The following is a 9,142-nucleotide window of genomic DNA, read 5'->3' on the forward strand; positions in this document are numbered from 1 at the left end:
CTGAAGTAGCAAGTATTTAAAATAACCTACCAAGACACAGGGTTTTATGTGACATAGACATTACAAGTGCTCCCTACTAGCACGCCTACAAGAGTTGTATTAACTGCTTAAATGCACCATGGCTTCTGTGTTATAATGAGGGGAACTCTTTGTGGTGGCAGTGGAAAATAGTTTTTACTAAGAATTTACAAAGCACGATCCATTTAGCTTATCTACATATGACCTTTTTAGAAATCTTTAGTGGACTCTAAGCTAGTATGCTTTCTTTCTTTGGTGACGAAGAAGTTTTTGATAGACTAACACGAAAGATGTCATGCATTTTAGGATTAAGAGGAATACCAACAATAAGCAGGGTTTTGTCCTTTTGAGAAATTTAGGTGTCCTGCTGATGAATCAACTCCTAATTTTGAGCTTCTTGAGCATAACTAGTCCGAAGTTTTTGATAGACTCATTTTAGGATCAAGAGGAATCCCAACAATAAGCAGGGTTTGGTCTTTTTGAGAAGTTTAGGTGTCCTGCTGATGAACCAACTTCTCATTTTGAGCTTCTTGAGCATAACTGGGACCATTCTCATCAGCCCTAGTTGTGTTTCTTTTCAAATACTGCTGTTTGATCTTGCAAGGTATCTGTCATTGGCTGAGGTTCAGTCAACATGATGTCTATGCAGAGATCAAACCAAGCACATCCAGCGTGGCAGGAAGGGTGAGCAGTATGCTGATGTCAACCAGAAACACAGAATAGAGCATTCAAATTCATTACAAAGTAAGCACTGCTTGAAGAAGCAATGAAGGACCCTATGACAAGGAGCACAATACATGCAAAATGAAGTAATTTTAACGTAAACAGTCTGCATCCAGACCTTAAAGGTGTGGGGTGCATGTGGTTTGTAAGCATGGGGGTATTTATGGTTATTGTTAATGCAGCTAGTATGTTCTATGAGGGTATGGGAAAAAAAATCGATGGGGGTGGGGGTACTTATGGTTATTGTTAATGCAGCTTGTATCTTCTATGAGGATATAGGAAATTTTTTTGGTGGGTGTGGGGTTCCGCATTCGCACCCCATGCTGCATCGATGGTTCTCTTTATATTCATTTTCTGTCCAATTTCTAATATCTATGTTCAACCATATGGTTGGATTTATGACTACATGGGGGTGTAGACTATTTGGATAAAGAATCACTCAAAGGAAATCATGCCTTGGCAATCACAATTTTGAGGAGTACCTTGAAACAAGATGCAAAGGGCGTTGGACTGAACAGGGTGGGGGGGAGGAGAGGTGTCAAGTTTCATAAATTCTCGAGGGCTCTTTGGCCATCTTTTTCACCCAGCCACGGACTCCCTCACATGTATCTCCTTTTCTCTGGAACTGTTTCTGGAATCTCCCACCTAAAGCCCAGTGTCTGTCATGTGGACTTCGAGGATGCCATGTGTCCTCCCAAAGGACCTTAGTCACCTAACCCATTTATGCATCCCTCTCTAATGTTAGGTCTAGTTAGGACTATCCCAAGCTTCCCATGCCCTTTTAAAGCTCATTTTTAGGTAGGAATTACTTTAGGAATGTTTGTTCAAACTTGAACCAATACTTTGAGAGCTTGTTAGTCTCTCTCTAAAGCTCATCCACCATTTATCTGCTTTATTGCCGGGAAAGATTAGCTTCCACAACTTGATTTTCAAGAGGCGTATATAAGTCTGTGGAAATCTTGCAACCTTTTGTAAGAACGTATTTATAGCACATCCTTATCTCTCCCTTTTGCTTCACCATTATAAATTGGTGGTTTTAATATTTTTTATGTTTCTCTAAGTCAAGAGGTAGATGCTTCGATTTAACATGGAGGAGTTGGCGATATTCCAACCACTAGTTACAAATTGAGAATTTAATAGCTTCGAATTTGCTTCTTTTAATGAATCATTAATGGACTCTAGCTGCGTTTCTATATTAATTATACAATTTTCTAGTTTTGTGAATTCCCTTATTTAAAATGTGTGAATGTGATAGCCATTGAATGTGTGAATGTGATAGTCATTGAAAAATACCCCCTCCCTAGAGACCTTTGTATGATCTAGCCTATGCATGGCTATGGGGTAAGGCATATGACCCATACACTTGGCGAATTGTACATTGTGGGTGTCCATATTGTGGACAGGTGTGTTAATATATTTGACATTGTCACCTTTCTATGGTGCCACATGTATAGAGTCGTGTGTTGAGTTAGCCCAATAGTCAATCGCTTAGCCACTTCTTTTTAAGTTGCCAGTATTTAGAGTCGCATGTTGAGGGAGTCGCATGTTGAGGGAGCCCCATCTGTTGGTCACCTAGCCACTCCTTTGGGAGGCTCATCCTCTAAAATGGATCCAAAGTAATGTGGCCTCCTTTCTTCAAGGAATTATATGCCTTCTACATTGGGGTACCCACTTGTATTTGGGATTCAACCTTAGGACATTGCCACATATCCTTTTGAGGGTGAGGGAATTTTTATCCCTCTCTTTTTCAACACTTATGCCTCATTCACTCTCATTATTGCACATATTCAATAGACTCCCTCAATCATGATTTAGATTCTAACTTGCCATAGAATTCTTGCTCACGTGCTCCCTTTGTGAAAGGTGGGCTCTGATCATGGATGGTTTTTCCATGTTAGTTTCGTTAAGAAGCAAAACTTTTATATTGATGTCAAAAGTTTGTATGCCCTCTTTAAATTAAACACTTGAAATATTCGCCAGGATTTGAAACTTTAATGAGAAAAAAAGCAAAGTTTCTCTAGGATTTACATATTTTACTTCAAAATTCAAAAGAAAATATATAATAGTCTATCATGTTCTATCAATACTGTGAAACTAAGAAAATATCTCAATAAAATTTTGCCAGGATTTTATATTAATATATAAGTATAGCTTTGATAAAAACAACCATGGCTCCGATTTTATCATCAACTTTATGCTGCAATCCATGCTTGCATGTGATCTATTTTTTCAGAATGTGCGGGTTCTTGGTCTTCCAACTTCAACCCATGGGAATCCTCTTGGTTGCATGTCGACCACTTATGTATGAGTTATGTATGTACTAGCTCCATCATAATTTGTGCTTAAACTTTGGTGTGTGCAAGCTTGGTCTTGCTTTAGACTTCATAAGGGTGTGACCTTGGACTTCTTTAGAGGACTTGGATTTCACACTTGATTTCATGTGAGGTGAGAGCCATTTAAACCTACCTAACCTACCTTCTAGTTATTACATTTGATCATGCTAGCCTAATACATTCTAGACTACAAAATCATGTCGTGACAAAAGTAATAGAATGTTCATACTATTCCTAACATGTTTCGCATACTTGAATATTAATCCTTATTATCTCACTTATGCTAAGTATACGCTCAGCATTATCCTTCCCAAAGATAATGGGGCAAAACAAAGCTTTAAGATATCGTTTCTAAGGTCATTAGAATTTTCCTAGCACAAGGAATTCGAATTGCAAAGTATATTATCACGCAATTCAATAGATGTGAATGCAATACTCTCACAAACAAACACGTGAATGCCAAACTAGTCACAAAAAATAAATTTTCCAAACCCCAAATGTAAAAGGAAAAATCGATGTCAAAAATGCTAGCCAAACAAAGCATAGGATAAAATGGAAAATAATATTTTTTCCCCCTCTCCATATTTGAAGAGCTTAACAACATCTGATTCTAAGACATTAATGCTTTGGACCATTGACCTTTACTTTGATAGTTTCCTTTTCGTATGCTTACAAGAGTTAGATTTTGCAATCCAAATACACTTCAGTGAAGTAACTGAAATTGAATGTATGATTGAAGTTGCTATATGATATTCAAAGGAAAATAGTTTATGTTTCAAAGTGTAAGATAAAAAATGCATCCTTTGGGTAGTGCAAAGAATGCTTAATGGACATTGGTCATGAAAAGCACTTTGGGCAAACTAATAACTCAAGACACTTTAACACATAATTTTTTTAAAATGAATATTTGTCTTGATGGTGTTAGTAGCAAGAAGTGCATGAAATATGCATGTACAATATAACAGATGATAAATATTTTTCTCTTATAAAAGAAAAAGTTGTCTTGGTCCCAGAAAAGCACACATATAAAAAGTACAATACATGTGCCACACGAGGATTCTCAATCTCATTTCTTTCATATAAACAAGTTTTTGGAATAGCAGCAATTTTAGAAAAAGTAGGCCTAAGTGCTCAGTCAAGCTGAAGAACTCTAAAAGGGACAAGAGATCCAAAAGTATCCAACTCTAACTATTGGATTTCTCTTCCACACCACACACTTCTAATGTGTGTGTACTTACATAAAATTAGGATTAGGGTTCTCATCCCTAAGTCCTCAACCTTGCATCTCATTAGCTCCTCACATGCTAAGCCAAAATCCACTCACCCATACACTCTTCTTACTCACATTTCAAGGAAATTTCTAACATGCCCTCTCAATGCAGCATGTGGCACCTACATCTTGAGCATTTCATTAGCATGTGGCAAGAACATGTGTTCAAAATGCCAATGTTATAAGCTACATGTTCCTCTTAGCTTAGAGGATTCCCTATGCACTTTGAAAGCTGCCTACCTCACACGATTTCTTGCAATCTCTTGCAAAATGACCTGGTTCACCACAAAGATGATATTTTCTTTGTGAACGATATTTTAGAAATAATGAGGCTCATAATGACTCTTCTTTTTGCAAAAATTACACTTGAATCCATTTAAAAACTTCTACTTCTTTACATGACCCATCGATAGGGCCTTGCACTCTCTCCTTTATTTTTCCTTTATATTTCTTTCTCATCGAGCAATGCACTAATAATGCTCTCCAAATCGAAGTTGGGGAGATGCTTTAAGGTTGTGACGAGGCTCTCGTGTTGCCATTTTTTTCGAAAAAAAGACACCATTTTACAATTGATTTAGTGGATAATGTGCAAGAAAATGAGAGAAACAATAGCCAATAGATGGCTCAAAAACCTAGCTCCTCAAGAAAAATATTTTAGTCAACTTTGCAATTAAGTTGAAATTAGAATCATAGGAGAAAAATTAAGAGACTACCATGCGTCAATCAATTGCAAAGTTGAGAAACCTAGCATTGAGAAAAAATAGGAAACACGTCGATGCATAGGAAAGGCATCATGGATGGTGCACAGAGAAGAACTAGGTTGCGGCAAATCAAATGTAACTCATTTTACTTTCTAGTTGTGGAAGCTTCTAGTATTCCGTTGATACAGAAGAAACACTCCAGTAGCTCAGGTGAACCAATAGGCCAATGACGAACGTATAAAAAGCTATGAAGGCAATGATAAACCGAAATCTTCTAGCCATAGATGACTTATATGCCTTTCTTTCTTTCTTTCTTTCTTTCTTTTCGAGAGATGAGGACAAGAAGATACCCCATATCTTTCCATGAAGTAACCCCCCATAGCTCAATGTCTAGAATCGTATTAGAAATCAAGTTGTTGATGTTCCATTTAATTATGCTTCTATTTTTTTTGGGTGACATGTTGACTAGAATCCAATGTAAATAGACGGGAATTAGAAGTGGAACATTTAGCTGCAGAGGTGTGCTAATGTCTTTTGAGATGAGTATGTGGATGTGACAATAGTCAATCAATGTCCTAGCAAACACTGCAAAAATACAACAAGAACTTCTTAGATCATGAGTATGAATCAATGAGTATGAACATGCATGTATGATAATGCATAGTACACTTGAGTACATAGTAGACGCTACGCTACATGTAATATCTCTAATAAGATTCCAATACACAAGAAATGGAATTCTTTTAATACGAAGATGCCTTTCATATTACATACGCAAACATACAACAAAAACATGATGGATACGAGGTTGCAGAATTTGAAAAAGTGATTGGTCTTGTCCATATTGTCATGAACTAGCATCACCTTTGTGTCTCTTAGTGATAGGTATTGTGCTTTTCCAACTATGTCCTTGAACACCAAAACATGTCTTACTTCTCGAGCTCTTTGTCTCTTCACTGATAGATATTGTGCTTTGTCCTTCTTCAACACCAAAAACATGTCTTACTACTCGAGGTTGCGATTTTGGTGTCGTGTTACGACCGCCCATGTACGCTTGATTTCTTGTGACCTTGAATATTAAAGGTTTGGCTGCTCAGCTGGTGGAAAGTGTTTCTGACAGATATTGGCTTGTTAACTGTAATTTACGATAAAACTTTGTCTTTATAACCAATTGCCAAAGTACAAGTATCTGAAATAGCACAATATAGCCCGAAAGTTAGATCTGGACATAGTAGAGTGAAGCTCCATAGCTGCAGAATTGACGTCCATTTGGCTTTACAACCCTTGCCAAAGTATAAATATCTGACATAGCAAATGTTATAGCCTTAACTTTTGTATCTGGACATATGGGTGGTACTCGTATCGGTGTAGAGAACGTCCATAGGCGTTAATTGAACTGCTTTGAGTTAAAAGGTTCCCTGTCCTTTGTTAAAAGTTTACTTAGAGTTTCCCTTATATCAAATCATGCATGAAGGAGCCGCAAATGTTTTCTGGGCATCCGGGTCGTGGGAGGGGTAACTTTCATACCATTACCACTCTTCTTAAAAGATGTGCAGAGGAAAGGTACCATAGTCGAGCTAGTGAAGAAGTTAAAACCCTGTGTACGCAAGGGGAATTAAAACAGGCCGTGCACATTCTGCATACATTGGACCAGCAAGGGTGTCAGCCCCACTCTGAGATTTACACGTGTCTATTTCAAAAGTGTACAAGCACGAAAGCTTTGTTAGAGGGTAGGGTTGTCCATGCTCACATCCTTAGATGTGGATTCAAGGCAAATGTCTTCGTGGAGACCACTCTAGTCAATATGTATGTGCAATGTTGCAGCATGGAGGATGCAGAACAAGTATTCTGTAGAATGTATGAGCGGGATGTCTTTGTCTGGAATCTGATGCTTGCCGCTAACACCAAGCAAGGGCATTCTGAGGAAACTTTCAGACTTTTTCATCAGATGTACCAGGAGTGTGTCAGGCCAAATGAGGTCACATTTGTTAGCATTATCAAGGCATGTGGCCTCCTGGGAGACTTGGAACAGGGAAAACAGATCCATGCCTGCATTATGAATAGGGGAATTAAACCGACGATTTCAGTAGAGAACAGTCTTATTGATATGTATGCCAAATGTGATAGGTTAGATTATGCATGTGGCGTGTTTGACCTAATGGCAAAAAGAGATGTGGTCTCATGGACTGTTATGATCACAGGGTATACTGTGCGTGGGTTTTACAGAAAGGCTCTTAGCCTCTTCTGGCAAATGGAACGTGAAAGCGTGAAGTCAGACAAGGTCACTTTCTTGAGCGTCCTCAAGGCTTGCACCAGCCTGGAAGACTTGGAAGAGGGCAGACAGGTTCATATACACATTATTAAATATGGTTTAGAGTCAGAAGCTTTTGTGGAGAGCACGCTTGTGAACATGTATTCAAAGTGTGGAAGCATAAAGGATGCACAGAAAGTCTTTTATACTATGCCCACACAAGATTTGGTCTCCTGGAATGTCATGATTGCTGGATACACGAAGCATGGGCATGTGCAGGAGGCTTTCAAACTCTTTCAAAGATTGGGTCAGGAAACTTTAAAGCCAGGCAAGGTTACATTTCTTAGCATTCTTAATGCATGTGCAACCGTGGGGAACGTGGAATTTGGCAGGCGGATCCATTCTCACATCATTGAACATGGAATTGAATCAGATTTGTATATTATAAGCTCCCTTCTGGATATGTATGCTAAATGTGGATGCATAGATGATGCATGCCAAGTCTTTGAAAGACCATCCAAACGGGATCTGGTCTCATGGACAGCTATGATCACGGGATATGCCAAGCAAGGCCTTAGTGAGGAGACATTCAAACTTCTTCAGCAGATGGAACAGGAGGGCGTGAAGCCAGACGGATTCATTTTTGTTAGCATTTTGAATGCATGTGCAGGCTTAGCGGCCCTGGAGCAAGGCAGGCAGATCCATGCTCGTATAATTGGTACTGGATTAGAGTTTGATTCTTTTGTGGGAAGTGCTCTTGTTGACATGTATTCCAAATGTGGGAATTTAGATGATGCACGTCAAGTGTTTGACAACATGAGTAAGCATGATGTAGTGTCATGGACTGCAATGATTGTAGGATATGCCCAACATGGGTGTGGTGAGGCGGCCATCCAACTCTTTGACAAGATGTTAGATCATGGTGTGAAGCTAAACCATATTACTCTTGTTGGAGTTTTATCTGCATGTGGCCGTTCAGGGCTAGTGGACAAAGGACATTACGTTTTTGATTTTGTACATGAAAAGCATGCCTTTACAAAGACAGCAGAACATTATGCCTGCATGATCGACCTCCTTAGCCGTGCAGGATGTTTAGAGGAGGCAGCAAAGTTAATACAAGACCTGCCATTTGAACCTAGTATTTCTATGTGGCTAGCTCTGCTTGGTTCTTGTAGAACTAATGGGAATGTGGAACTAGCAAAACTTGCTGCAGAAAGTGTTCTGAGGTTGGAACCACAAAATGCTGCAGCCTTAGTGTTATTGTCAAATGTGCATGCTGCAGCTGGATGGCAGGAAGATAAAGAAAAAACCAGAGTGCTGTGGAACTGATATGGATAGTCAAAGCATGTGTTTCTTGTATAAGACGGGTTGCATCCAGAAACAAACAAAATCCATGCAGAACTGAAAAGCTTGTCTGCTTATATTCCTTAATATGGGGGATGACTCCTCTCCATACATGTGAGATTGCTTTTGGGCTTATCAGCCTGCCAGAAAGATATAAGGAATGCACATTATTTTTATTAATTGAAGAGTGGATCTTGTTAGTATGCCGAAATCTGGTGATCTTAAGCAATTGGGTTCCATTTTGGAATGGAATCAGGGTGGCATCCACCATGTCAGTTTTTAATGGGAGTAACGTCGATGGTAAAAAGAGAATTTGTGAGTTTTGCAGTTAAGGGCTCACCTCATTCTGAGCATCTTATGGAGCAGTATATCTGACCGTTGTATCCAGCTCCCCTTTTCTATCTGAGTGATCGTGTCTTCTGGCAGAAAACATTTTCTCAAAGCTAAGGACGTTCATTGTCATTTATCATCTTATACACTGCTTTTTGATAGGTTTATTGGA

General features: G+C 38.9%; 1 pseudogene across 1 annotated transcript; it reads left to right on the forward strand.

Annotated features, from left to right (window-relative positions):
• Positions 1-6,118: 6,118 nt before the first annotated feature.
• LOC147895422 (pentatricopeptide repeat-containing protein At2g13600 pseudogene) lies at positions 6,119-8,889 on the forward strand (annotated as a pseudogene). The gene is made up of 2 exons (XR_015542035.1): positions 6,119-6,128; positions 7,247-8,889. The product of XR_015542035.1 is annotated as a pentatricopeptide repeat-containing protein At2g13600 pseudogene (transcript).
• The last annotated feature ends 253 nt before the right edge of the window (positions 8,890-9,142 follow it).

The sequence above is a fragment of the Dipteris shenzhenensis genome, chromosome 13 (assembly GCF_047967505.1).
Source record: "Dipteris shenzhenensis isolate YYH24624 ecotype China chromosome 13, Dip_SZ_1.0, whole genome shotgun sequence".
Taxonomy (NCBI): domain Eukaryota; kingdom Viridiplantae; phylum Streptophyta; class Polypodiopsida; order Gleicheniales; family Dipteridaceae; genus Dipteris; species Dipteris shenzhenensis.